Source organism: Lampris incognitus, chromosome 5 (assembly GCF_029633865.1).
Source record: "Lampris incognitus isolate fLamInc1 chromosome 5, fLamInc1.hap2, whole genome shotgun sequence".
NCBI lineage: Eukaryota > Metazoa > Chordata > Actinopteri > Lampriformes > Lampridae > Lampris > Lampris incognitus.
Window position 1 is genome coordinate 12735374 of NC_079215.1, and position 14548 is coordinate 12749921.

Here is a 14548-nt window from a genome sequence, read left to right on the forward strand (position 1 = left end):
GAAATGGCTCAAGACAGTCTTGGATAGGCTTTTGGCTTGTTTCCGAATCTTAGAAAGACAAAGTATTTCTGCTAATGTCTTAACTACTCCATTAACTGACCATAAAGCTATCTAAATAAACATCAATTTTAATTCAAGTTTGTCTTGCCACAGAGGTTCTGCCTACTGAAAAATGAATGGATCTCTGCTGGATCATAGTTGTGTCAAATCTGAGCTGGAGAGGCGTATAAATCACTACTGGACAAAGGCATGAGATGAAAGCATTTTTTGGTCAAATCAAGACGTTGTTTCAGAAATCCTCTCGCTTTCAAATTTTCCTACAGATAGTCGTCAGAAGAAGGAAAGATTCAGATTTTCTGAGCTACAACATCCAACATCAATTAGATGGCACTTACAAAACTAAAGCGAGGGTCATTTTATTCAATCGGGGCAAAAGTGGTTAGAACAAGGGGAACAAATGTCTTCCTATTTTTTTGACCTTGAAAAATTACAGGTAAAGCATAACTCTATTTTTCAGCTAAACATGGTACTGATAAACCTGAAGAAATATCCAAATGTTGTTACAAGTATCACTCCACTTTATTTAAGTCTCACTTTTACAGAGATTCATTGCTGCCTTTTTTGGTTTTAATAATATTAAATCAATCAACCAAGAAGATTAATCCCTTTGTGATTCCCCTATAAGTCTGGATGAAATTTTAGATGCCATTACCCACCTTAAAAATAACAAGTCACCAGGCAATGATGGACTTACATCTGAATTTCATAATCTTTTTTCCAGAGTTACTTGCACCCTTTCTCTCTGAAGTTTTCTCAGAAGCTATTGACCTGTCTTCATTGCCTGCCAGCTTGACACAAGTTGTAATTTTTCTCATACCCAAGCTGAGAAAAGATTTGCTATATTGATATACATGTATTGACAATTGGAGGCCTATAACGTAACTTAATAATGATTATAAGTTGTCTGCTATGGTCTTCGCCAGAAGATTTAACAAGGTCCTAGGCACAATTATTGATGAAAACCAATCAGGATTTATGAGTAACAGACACATTTTAATAATATAAGACTGGTTTTTGATCTCCGTGATTATTCTGACCTTATTACAGACGATAGCTTTATACTCTTTCTTGATTTCTGTAAAGCATTCGACACAGTTCAGCACCCCTTTATATTGTACTGTTTGGAAAAGTTTGGTTTTGGGATTTTTTTTGGATTTTTTTTTTTTGCAATGCTATGAAAACTCTATATGCAAATGGTAACAGCTCTGTGAAACTATAAAATGGCACTACCCAAAGAGTTGTTCTTGAAAGAGTTATCAGGTAAGGGTGGCCTGTCTCTGTTTACCTTTTCCTTCTTGTTGCACAGGCCTTCCATCACTTCATCAAAACAAGTAAGCTGGAGGGTATCTCTGTTACTGGTAGGGATATTGTTATATGTCAGCTTGCTGACGACACATCCATATTCTTAAGAAATGCTTTACAGATACAGCAGGCTGTTAGTCTTATAAATAAGTTTTCCAAAGCTTCAGGTTTGTGCCTTAATCTTAAAAAATGCGAGTTACTTGCTATGAAAATTGTGAGGTAGCATCCTTGGCAGACATACCTGTTAAAGATAAAATCACGTATTAAGGGATAATTCCATTCCATTCCATTATCCAAGCTGCTTATCCTGCTCTCAGGGTTGCGGGGATGCTGGGGCCTATCCCAGTGGTCATTGGGCGGCAGGCTGGGAGACACCCTGGACAGGCCGCTAGACCATCACAGGCACTGCATAATATTTTTCAGTTTAATGGTAACCCTCCGTTATGCTGGTGCAGAGATAGCACATAGAGGTAACACCTTGGTAACACCCACTTGCAAGAGATCCAGCATAACTTGTTTAAATTGGAAAACCAAACTGCAATCTCCCTATAATGAAGCTATATCTATCGATATCGCTCTATCTATATCTGTATCGCTTCTCGGCCTTTTGGCTAAGATCAAGTGTAGTATTTAGGGATCATATTATCCAAAAATCAACAGGACAGAGTTCTCTAAATTTCAATCCAGTGATTGAAAAAGCTGAAACCATGTTCAATTTGTGGCTTCAAAGATCTTTCAGCTGAAGGGTCATGCACTGCTGTCCAAAGCTGAAGGAATATCCCGCCTTAGCTACTATGTCGCCTCTTCAGTTCATTTAGATAAAAACACTGGTAAAACTGTAGACCCGCTGTTATTTAACTTTCTGTGGAAAAATCAGACACATTATCTTAGAAAATCTGTAGTGTCAAATTCATGCAAAATTGGTGGTTTTGATCGCTTAGATTTTTCTACATTGAATTACACATTTAAGATTAATTGGATAAAGCTGCTTTTGAGAAACAATTCATGGGTATGTAACTTTATTTCTAAGTCTGTTTTTGACCAACTTGGTGGCCTCCCCTTCTTACTGGTGTGCAATAAGTTCGATAACATTTCAAAATTAAATTATCAGAATATCACAAACGAGCATTATTGTCATGGAAAATGATCTACGAGCAAAAATTTCCCCCTCAATTTTATAATATTTGGAACAATGGCGACGTTTTATACAAAAACAGAACTATCTTTTTAAAGAATTGGTTTGAAAGGAACATTGTTTTGGTGGGTCATCTGCTCAACTCACAAGGTCATCGCATGACTTACAGAGAATTATCTCCCATTTTAATTTTCCAATATTGATTAAAGAATATATAACCTTGTAATGAGAGTGGTGCCTATTGGTTCTGTGGTTCTATTTAAAGATGTTCCTAATCCTACTGAAATCTCATAACATCAATCACCCTTTTGACACTCCTTGTGTTAAAATCTGTTTTCGTACCATCTGAAATCAATAACAGAGCTATACATTCCTTATTTCAGCAAGAGGCTATTTCTATTCCTTATGTCACCTCCTACTGGAATAATTTTGTAGGTGATATTCCATGGCAGAAGGTTTAGCTGTTGCCTCGCAAATAACTCATCACCAATAAGATAAAGGAGGTGTCATCTAAGCTTATACACAAATTATATCCAGTAAATCAATTTATTAAACGACTTAAGAATGATGTAGTCGGTTATTTTCTTGCCCGGTGCGGGATTCGATACGGAGTGTACTGCACCACAAGACGACATCACTAACCGCTCGGCTGAAGGGTCAGACTAGTTAGCTAGGGGCTAACGTGTCTTATTAGTAGTTTACAATGATATTAATGTTTCATGTCAATTTTTCTCCGCACATCCTGAAACTGTGCCTCATTTATTTTGACACTAAAAAACTGTTTCTAAGTTTATCAATGTTACAGTTATGGCTCATTTTCTGTTTGTTTTTTTAAAGTTACAACTGAAAGAATTTGAAAAATCAATCTTATTATTATTTAGGCATGTTACATATTCATAAATGTAAGTTTGCCAACAACCCCCCCTCCCGTCTTTTCGGTTTTTAGTAAAGAATTTGAGCTTTATTTCCAGATTATTAAATCCTGCACTAACAACAAGACTATAAAAAACTGTTCATAAGTGTAATTTTAATGTCTTCATTCAACTAGTCTGTTGTTTTATTTGTATGTACTTATTTTAGTGTTCGTTGTTTTTATCCCTGTTTTAATTGTTCTTTCTAGTTCTCTTGTGTTGTTTGTGAACCCCCTGGAATTTTGTTCGCATGACTGTAATATCGTTGTCAAGGTGCTTAATAAAGTTAAAAAAAGATATCGGCCGGGGCCACATCCGTTTTTTTTTTACAGCGCCTCTCAGTGAATAATAACTGTGATTACATCATCTTTCCGCGACACGGTCTCTCCAGTCGGTGGAAAGATAGAAGAGCAGCAAGCCTGGCGGTTGTTGAGGTGGCTATGAAAGGCAATGCACTCATATGAGACACGCTTTCACTCCAAATTACGCATTTTCCCCGTTGTGGTGCTCCGAATGCCGGGATACGTTGTCTAGTGAGGGGATTTTATTAAACGATAGACCAAAACACCGTCAACTTGACGGACCCAAGTGACGCTAGCTTTGTTTTAATAGCCAGCTAGCGTTAACGTGAAAGTGCTTTATCGAGAGGTGTCGTACTAGCGGGGAGCAACTCGGCTAGTTTGTTGCCTCGGAGGTGCTAGCTAACGAGCCGTGCTAACGTGATAGCTGCCCGACAGAAGGCACACAGTAGCTGTTGGTGGGAAACCAAACAGAGGGAGCTGAGAAAACGACTGAGCCGCTAACGGATGCCTCAACAAGAAGACCACGTTTTTGACACACGACAAGAAAAGGAGCCGCTGGTGGACTTGTCGGTTGTTTCGTCTACACATCCCCGAGGTAAACAAAGCATAACGTCAGACCCTCGCTTTAATGTACAGCTATTTAGGACGGGTGTCGGTGGGCCGATCGTAGTTAGCTAGCTAACGTTTGCTACAGCTAGTTTAGCTAAATTAGCTTAGCCGGCTAACAGTTCTCTTGATGCCCAGCTTGTTGAGTAGTGTTAGCAGGTTAACATGATGTTTAAAAGGTCTGGTTTTTGTCCATTACAGTGCTTTATGATACAGTTAAATGTCAAGTTCACAGAATAATTTAAAAAAGAACAAGCAATTAAATTAGCCTAGCTTGGTTCGTTCGCTTGCTGACAGTGTATTGACACCTTAAGCACAACTCGGCACGTAGTTAACACATGAAACCAGGGCGAGGAAGTTAGAATGATCCATGTCTTATTTGTTGACAGTATGTGAATCGGAATTCTGCAGGGGTTTTGTTGTTTTCATCAGTTGCACTAAAATCTGTAAGTGACAAGTGGATTATTTCCTGTTTCCTTCTGGTGGACAACTGGTATCTCATCAGCCACTGTCACTGCCATCCACCGCTGTTACGCTCTCTTGCCTTGTCTTGAGGTGATTTTCAAAGTTGACTCAGTCGCCCCCGCTCCCCGCCCCCCCCATATATTGAAACGTAACTATCAAAGAAGGGGTAAATCAGCCAAGGAGTCGCATTCTAATGGGAGACACATTTTAATGTAACTGAGACTCCAAACCTGTAGATTGTTGATGAGGCAGATGCTCAGTTAGTTAAGCTACATTTGTGCAGATGATTTGAATGGTATCGCTGTCATATTTGGACAGCTCAAAATAGTATAAATGAAATAAATGTAGTGAGTGAATTAGGGGTTGGCAGCTGTTTACTCCGAGGAGGCAGTTTTGTCATAAGGCTCCAAGTGCTATTGTTGTGTTCTTATCTGTGGGGTTCATGCCATTAATCCTTCCTTGCATACAGTACAGGTCAAAACTAATAATTAACTGCAAGTACTTGGAAATGAAAGCATATTTTGGTATACAAAACAACAAGAGTTGTCATTGAAAATGGTCTCTAAATCTTGGATTCATGAAAATAGCCATTCTTTGCCTTGATAACCGTCCCACAAAGGTGGCATTCAGTTGATACGTTTCAATAGGAAATCACCAGACATATCTGCTCAGCTCTTTTGCAGCAATTCCCAGAGATGTAGGGCATTTTGTGGGTTGCTTTACTTAAACTCCTCTGTTCAGTTCAGCCCATACAAATTTGTGGGGCTGATGTCTAGAGACTGGGAAGGGCAGCTCATTAGTTTGAGTTTCCCTTAACTTAACTTAAGCTAGGGATGTCCTGATCTGACGAAGAGGTTGGTATTGGAGCTGATCAATGCTTATTTTGGCGGATCACTATTGTCTATATTAAGCCCTATTAAATTCAGATGCTTTGTTTATTTTATGCCCTTGTGCTATGTATACGCCAGCTGTCGTTTAGGTGTCATAAATGGCTATTATTGTGCTCCATCCAGGTGCCATAAACTGACATTATCCACAACTTACAGCGGTGAGGCATGTGTTTTAAAAATCAACAATGAGCGAGTAAAATATCTGATGTGGGAAACTTATTTAAATTAGAAGGTAAATGCAGCCCAACAGCTACTTGTAACATATGCAAGGCCAGTGTTTTGTGAGGCGGTAGCAACCAAGATACTTTCAACAGCACTAATTTGATAACATACTTAGAAAGAAAAATACTTACCTGGCAGTGGAGATACCATTATCAAGAATAAAAAATTCAAAAGAATACAACAAGTTCTCATGATACTCTTTGGAGTGTCCTTCCTTTTTGGTCATTGTCTTAATATTTACAAGAGCTATTGTATTCAACGTTATTTGTACAGTTTGTTTACTTTCTTATTTTGTTAAAAAAAGAAAGAATAGTTTACGGACTGCTGTGATACCATTTTTTTCTTTATGCAGAGCTGTTAGATTGTCAGCCATATCTTGTCTAAACTGGATTGGTTCTACCAACATAAATGCATTTGAGTTGTGCACTGTGCAGCTTTATTATGTATGAAAATATAAATATCAGATAAGGAATCGGTATTGGCAGATGCTCAATATCAAATGATTCAGATCGGATTGGTCGCAAAAAATAAAACTTTAAAAAACTTTTGCACAGCTACTTTATAGTTTTTTGTTATTGTCTGCCTAACTAGCTACAATCCTGATTTAACAGCGTCCCTCTGAAGTATGCTAATAGTAGGGTGCCCAGGTGGCGTGGTGTTCTATTCCATTGCCTACCAACATGGGGATCTCCGGTTTGAATCCCCGTATTACCTCTGGCTTGGTCGGGCGTCCCTACAGACACAATTGGCCATGTCTGCGGGTGGGAAGCTGGATGTGGGTATGTGTCCTGGTCGCTGCACTAGCGCCTCCTCTGGTTGGTCGGGGGGTGTCTGTTCAGGGGGAGGGGGAAATGAGGGGAATAGTGTGATCCTCCCACGTGTTACGTCCCCCAGGTGAAACTCCTCACTGTCAGGTGAAAAGAAGCAGCTGGCAACTCCACATGTATCGGAGGAGGCATGTGGTAGTCTGCAGCCCTCTCCGGATCGGCAGAGGGGGTGGAGCAGTGACCGGAACGGCTCGGAAGATTGGGGTAATTGGCCAAGTACAATTGGGGAGAAAAAGGGGGGGGGGATAAAAAAAAAGTATGCAATAGTAGCCTTTGAGATTGCAATGGACATGTTAAAGATCACCAACTCGGTCAATTCTAAATGATTCGAAATGATGCGTGATGCTTTAATGAGGTCTAGGCCTCAAAAGAAAGGAACATATCCTTAAGACATGTTTATACAGTCTGAAACATAGTCATGAAAAGTCATGGTTTTGACCAGGTGTACTGAAATTTTTTACTGGTACTGTATATCTATTTAAAGAGAAAGATTTCTTTGCATTCAAGAATGCAAAGAATTCAATTGAAGAATTGATTGATCCTAATGACTGTAAAATTGGTGGTCTGACAACTGTTTCTGTGCCAGGCCCATGCATTTTCCATCGTACAAATTGTGGTTAACATGTTCCTCTTCATGTTACCTTACTACTTTCGTAAAGTTCTGAAGTTCTTTCACCCTTTCTCCGCCGTTCTGTAAAAAGAAACAGTAAAGCCCCCAACAACTCCTTGTAGAAATGTTAACTCCTTAGCAGATGAGCAGAAGACAAAGGAGCATGCTCTAAAAGGCTCCAGAATGCAGACATTTTTTTTAAATAGTTTTTCATGGATAACAAGACATGCGATAGCAGCGCTGAACAAATTACTATGAGCTAAGTGTTTTACAGCTGTTATGTTAACGCATGATATCAAAAGATTGAGAAGGGAGCAGAAAAAGAAGGCAAAACTGCTGGCCTATGATCTTTAATCTGTTTATAACTTGAACTGGGACGGTAGTTTCTAGATTGGTTTGTTGTCCCGTAATGATTTATTTGGCTCAAGTGAATTGAAAATGCATGAATGCCCTGTGATATTTGCCCTAGAGCGATCTTGAAGTAATCAGGATTTTTATTTTAAATTATGGGTGTATCTGACCCAATCATTGATTTAGTGTCTTGTTTTGTGTTTTGTTTTTGCCCTGGTAAGGGTATCACGTTTGGTGGCAGCCAGCACTAATGGGATAGTAAATGGGCGTGTAATTAAGGGCAACCAGCCATTCTGCTTCTAGTATTTTAACGAGTGGAGATATTTTAACAAATTGTGGCAATTTGGTTCATGTTGGTTTAAGTGAGGGGCAAGTATAGTTTTGAGGGCCTACATCTACATGTTCTACATGTAGATGTAGAATTATACATTTTCAAACTCCATTAAATTAACATAAGAACAGGATTTTAACTACCTATTATGTCACTGTTTTGATGGAGCGGTGTAATCAAAAAGACACTATTTGGATGTTTTTATTTAAGATAAGTTGCTTTGTTTGTGATGAAAGGAGTACAAGGTGGGACCCATTTTGTTTTCTCTGTTAGTTTGCCTTATGTACTGGTCCTAAAATGAAATGATAGAATTATGAGTACTATTGATGGGTTGTTATTGTTTTTATGAACCCCCCCACCCAAGACTAACAGAATATATCTTGTTTTTCTTCAAGTATTCAGTTAATGTTTGATACAGGATGGACATTTGAGTATATGCTCTTAAACTAAAGGTCAGCTGCTCTTTGTAAAACCACATCTGAATTTTAGAGACAATTTTACGTATTAATCAACTGATGAAAACTTGAATATGTAGCTGGAGCTGGTGCATGTGACATCTTGGAGCCCGATACTGTAAGCTGACTAAGCATGGTAATTTACTTCATATAGTGAGAAGTAGAAGGATAAATCTTGTAGATGTCTGCAGAGCAGTTCAACTTCATCTAGAGGGTTATATTGACTCTAGGGATGCACTGAAATAAAATATTTCAGCCAATAAAAAAACATGCAGTACCAAAACCAATACTGACATTTTTATTTTCAGTTATTCCAGAATCTATACCGCTGTATTGATTAAGTGCTTTTCGCTTCAGATTTATTCTTTTTAATAAAAATTCAATTACTATAGTGCAAGGATGGGGAAAAAAAACATTTAGGAGTGGTACCAATAATTCAGTAATTGCCAAAGGTCATTACTCCACCAAATGTCTTCGACATTTGCCACCAACGGAGTCAGAATCTTGGGAGGGAGAAGTTTGAGGTTACCATTGCTTTGTTGTAGCCAGCATGCTGCTGATTGGGGTGGTGTGTTTTTAGGTAGTAAATAAAATGTATAGTTTAAGTTCTTGAGCGATGTGTTCCCTTATGATGTTTCAGCAGAACAGCTTTACCAAACTACTATTTGTTGTCCTAATTGGAAATAATTAAATAGCTCCATATTGCTGACATTTTCACTAATGTTAGGCCATCAGGCTGTCATTCATGAACAGCGCCAGAGATGCATGGCGCCTTGTGTGACAAAATCTAAGCAGGACGCAGAATGATTGAATAAGAGTCACAACAACCCATACACATTTGACAAAATTTAATTATTGGCCAATTGTTTAAAGTGCTCATATTGGATCCTGAAAGATGGACAACAGTCACAGTTTTAAACTTTATCTTTGTCCACCAGTAATGTCACTGATGGACACCTTACTGCACAATTTTAGTGGCATTTCAGAGTCAAATAGAAGACTGCTCGGTATTATGGCTGCTAAGTGCTAGTGGAGTATTATACTTATAATATAGTGTCACGTATTATACTAGGGTGGCATGGCTCAGGAGGTAGAGTGGCTTGTCTAGTAATCGCAAGGTCGCTGGTTTGATCCCTGGCTTCTTCAGAGAGCATGTCGGACTGTCCTTGAGCAAGACACGGAACCTCTAACTGCTACTGATGAGCAGGTTGGCACCTTGTATGGTAGCCTCTGCCATCAGTGTATGAATGTGTACGTGAATGGGTGAATGTTAGGCATACACTGTAAAGCGCTTTGAGTGGCCAGTAGACTAGAAAAGCACTAAATAAATGCAGTCTATTTAACACACACACACACACACACACACACACACACACACACACACACACACACACACACACACACAGAGTTGAAAATAGTGATTTTTTCCCCCCTTTAAGCAGCCAGTGATGTTTCACTGTAACATCCTAATGATAGGAATTTGTGAAGTGATATTGTTCATATCCCAAGGCAATTTATAGCTTTTCTTAAAAACATTTGTTTTACTCTGATATGCTTACAGATAAGAGCTAAATGTGAACCTTTGGTTGTGAAACTGCTGTCATTTGCAGTGTTGCATTTGAGGTAGTTTGTGAAATTGGTGAGCTTGACAGCCTAAGTGCTTCATTCCTGCTTAATCAAAGGTGGATTTCTGTTTTCACTTTGTTCTTTCATAACAAGGCTTTTACTCATTTTCCTGTTCCTGGATATATTACATTTGCTCACCTTGAGTGTTTAGATTAGTCTGATAGTACTGATAGTGACCGATAGTACGCTTCCAAGTAGCTTTGAAATTCATGTCTGCTAATGACTTCCTCCATCTTGAAAATTGGTACCAGTCCTTGATACAAAACTCCATTCTACACCTTGGCTTGGTGTTGGATCTGTAGTTCTACAACAATGAAAAAAGATGAAATGAAGAATGAGATGTCAATACAAACCCTACCGATTGACAGTTGAAAGACATTATCATGCTGAGGGGAACATATATTATAGATAAATGCCTAATAATGCATGCATGTTGTTTGCTACTGTTCACAGACTTACAGACCCTCTGGTGGTAATACATCCTGGAGACTCCATCTATAAATGCAATGGGTTTACTACTTCTTTTCTTTTTTTTTTTTACTGATAAAATTCAAAGCTTTAGACAAGCTGTCAAAAACTCAGTGTTAAACAGACAAATTGCCCCCCCACAACCATCAAATAGTAATCTGGAACACATGAAACAGTTTAATGCTATTGACAACAGTGACAAATTGTGTGACATCTAAAGCCATCAACCCGTGACCTTGATGTTGTGCCAACAAGCTTCTTTAAAATAGATTTATCTGTTTGGCAACAGTTTTCTTGAAAATAGTCAATAGCTCTCTCTATCAGGTCATTTTTCGAAGGCTTTGAAAACTGCAGTTATTAGCACTGCTTTTGACACTGTTGATCCTGCAATACTACTGGATGGACTAGAAAACTGATTTGGGCTTTCCAGCAGAGTCCTAAATTGGTTCAGGCCCTCTAAAAAGATTGGGACTCTTTCATCTTAGTTGGCAACTGCACATCTGAGTAAATTAATGTAAAGTGTGGAGTTCCCCAGGGTTCAGTCCTTGGGTCCCTTTTTATTTGACATTTACTTGCTCTCATTAGGTCAAATTATACAAAATAATAAAATCACTTACCATAGCGTTACACACGACACACAAATCTTTCTCCAAGTGACTATGGTCTCACAAATTCTGTGCATTTGGATGTGCCAAAATTTCCTTCAACCAAATGAAGCCAAAACTGAGACAATTGTCTTTGGTGTCAAAGAATAAAGGGGATAAATTCAGTGCTCATCTTCACTCCCTGTCTTTGAAGACTAAAAACCAAGTTAGAAATATTGGTGTAATTAAGATCTAAATTTTAATAGCTACATCAAATCAATAACAACATCAGCACATTATCTTTAAGATATACCAAGAGTTGGAGGATTCATGTAAGCACAAGACTTAGAAAAACTTATCCACACATTTATCTCCTGTAGGTTAGACTACTGTAATGGTACCCCCCCACATTTCTCTTCCAAAAAAAATAAAATAAAAAAAACTGCTGCAAGGGTCCCTGACAAAAAAAGCTGAAAACACCAATTTCAGGTGTCTGCACTGCCTTCCACCGTGTCATAGAACAGACTTTACAATACTGCTGCTTGTCTACAATTTTTTCAGTCGTTTGAAACCAAAATATATCTTTTGACTTGCTTTTACTACATGAACCTTTATGAGCTCTCAGATCATCTGTGACTTGTCTGCTAATGGTTCCAAAAGTTGAAACGTTGTGCAGCAGCATTTAGTTACTGTGTTACACATAGCTGGAACAGACTTCCAGAAGATATGACATGTCCCATAACTGACCACGTTTAAAACTAGATTTAAAACTTGGATGTTCCCCATTGCTTTTAACTGAAGCGACCATTTTTCCACTTTATACACTACCGTTCAAAAGTTTGGGATCACCCAAACAATTTCGTGTTTTCCATGAAAAGTCACACTTATTCACCACCATATGTTGTGAAATGAATAGAAAATAGAGTCAAGACATTGACAAGGTTAGAAATAATGATTTGTATTTGAAATAAGATTTTTTTTTACATCAAACTTTGCTTTCGTCAAAGAATCCTCCATTTGCAGCAATTACAGCATTGCAGACCTTTGGCATTCTAGCTGTTAATTTGTTGAGGTAATCTGGAGAAATTGCACCCCACGCTTCCAGAAGCAGCTCCCACAAGTTGGATTGGTTGGATGGGCACTTCTTTGAGCAGATTGAGTTTCTGGAGCATCACATTTGTGGGGTCAATTAAACGCTCAAAATGGCCAGAAAAAGAGAACTTTCATCTGAAACTCGACAGTCTATTCTTGTTCTTAGAAATGAAGGCTATTCCATGCGAGAAATTGCTAAGAAATTGAAGATTTCCTACACCGGTGTGTACTACTCCCTTCAGAGGACAGCACAAACAGGCTCTAACCAGAGTAGAAAAAGAAGTGGGAGGCCGCGTTGCACAACTGAGCAAGAAGATAAGTACATCAGAGTCTCTAGTTTGAGAAACAGACGCCTCACAGGTCCCCAACTGGCATCTTCATTAAATAGTACCTGTTAGAGCCTGTTTGTGCTGTCCTCTGAAGGGAGTAGTACACACCGGTGTAGGAAATCTTCAATTTCTTAGCAATTTCTCGCATGGAATAGCCTTCATTTCTAAGAACAAGAATAGACTGTCGAGTTTCAGATGAAAGTTCTCTTTTTCTGGCCATTTTGAGCGTTTAATTGACCCCACAAATGTGATGCTCCAGAAACTCAATCTGCTCAAAGAAGTGCCCATCCAACCAATCCAACTTGTGGGAGCTGCTTCTGGAAGCGTGGGGTGCAATTTCTCCAGATTACCTCAACAAATTAACAGCTAGAATGCCAAAGGTCTGCAATGCTGTAATTGCTGCAAATGGAGGATTCTTTGACGAAAGCAAAGTTTGATGTAAAAAAAATCTTATTTCAAATACAAATCATTATTTCTAACCTTGTCAATGTCTTGACTCTATTTTCTATTCATTTCACAACATATGGTGGTGAATAAGTGTGACTTTTCATGGAAAACACGAAATTGTTTGGGTGATCCCAAACTTTTGAACGGTAGTGTACTTTGAGCCTGCACTTTAACACCTTTTTTTTCTATTTAAAGTATAGGAAACATCTTTTTAATGTAGCTTTTAATTAAAACTTCTTCTCATTAAACTATCCTTTGCTTGGTCATTAATATTTATTTTTATAGTTTTTTGTACTCCAGTTTTATGTAGCTGGTTTTGGTGGGTCCTGCTTTAAAAGGCTAATCTTGCATGGTACCGTTTTTCTTGTCCTGGGAGAAACCGTTTGACTGCTTGTCATTTTGTTTGTCTGCAGTTGCTGTTTCAGTGAGTTTTCCCTGGTTAAAGTAGTTGCAGTTGTGAACTGAATTTCAGTGATTTTTTTGGGGAGGGGGGGGTTCCGCTCCTTTAAAAAAAATCTGTTTTATTCTTTTAATATTTTTCTTGTTATTTAATCTTTTTATCATGTTCTGTATCTCTTGTTTGAGTCATTTTTATGCCTTTTTGGAAAGCACTTTGCATGGCTTTTGTGTAGAAAATGTGCCGTATAAATTAAACTCACCTTGCCTTTGTGATCACAGTATGGAAAATTTAAGCAGCAATAGCTGCCTTAAATTCAAGGCCTTGGGATATTGAGAAATAAGGGGCATCGCTGACTGTGTTTGCAGAACGCTTCACATTCCAGCACTCTTTTATATTGCTGTGTATTAATGACCCTGCCTGGATCCCTGCTGAAAGCATTCATATAAGGACAGTTGCTTTTGTTGGCTTCAAAGCTGACATTGCCAACACATGAAAACAATTAGTGTGTTTGAATCCTCTAGAAAAGGGTTAGACTGCCTCACATTGGCTCAAGATTAAGATGTAAAGAAAAGGGCTGGATAGTTGATTGTGTATAGTCTTAGGCGAAGCATTAAGCACATAAGGATACCAGAAATGTAGATGGAAATGAACCAAATGGGGTCTTCATTTGACCGTCAATTCAGATGAAATGTTGTGTTGGTTGTCACAAAGCAAATAACTAGCTGTCTTGAACCTACTTCGAATCGTCCATGGCTTGAAGTTGTGTAGTGATGAGTGAGCTTCCAGTGGTTCCTGAGGCCCATATAACAAACGAATTGTTTTGACACAGAAAAATGTTGTCTGGGTGTTAAATCGTATTCTGCAAAAGGCAGCAGAATGTAATAAACCTTTATTGCTTTGGTGAAATAATCAGTTAATTACAATCATTTTCACACCAGCAAATGAGTTGAACTAAAATGAACTAAACTTTTTTTAAACCCCCCCCCCAATAATCGTTTCAGTTATGATGATATAATTTATTATAATCAGGAAATGGGATACTAACACAGTCAGTATTAAAGTCAAGACTATTTGGTAGCATTTCCAGTGTTGCTTCACTCTCATCTTATTTTCATTTAGACCACTTATTGCTTTT

The 14548-nt window shown here is 38.4% G+C and overlaps 1 protein-coding gene and 1 non-coding gene across 3 annotated transcripts in view; both read left to right on the top strand.

The window, feature by feature from the left end:
• The first annotated feature begins 1953 nt into the window (after positions 1 to 1953).
• On the top strand, positions 1954 to 2140 carry LOC130113516 (U2 spliceosomal RNA). Its single transcript, XR_008810305.1, has one exon. It is a non-coding gene; the product is annotated as a U2 spliceosomal RNA (small nuclear RNA).
• Positions 2141 to 3794: 1654 nt separating this feature from the next.
• The window catches only part of fbxw7 (F-box and WD repeat domain containing 7), a 191613-nt gene continuing 180859 nt past the window's right edge, over positions 3795 to 14548 (top strand). For both annotated transcript variants that reach the window (XM_056279936.1, XM_056279937.1), the window contains exon 1: positions 3795 to 4305. The gene's annotated coding sequence lies outside the window, so the exon portion shown is untranslated. The remainder of the gene's footprint in view (positions 4306 to 14548) is intronic.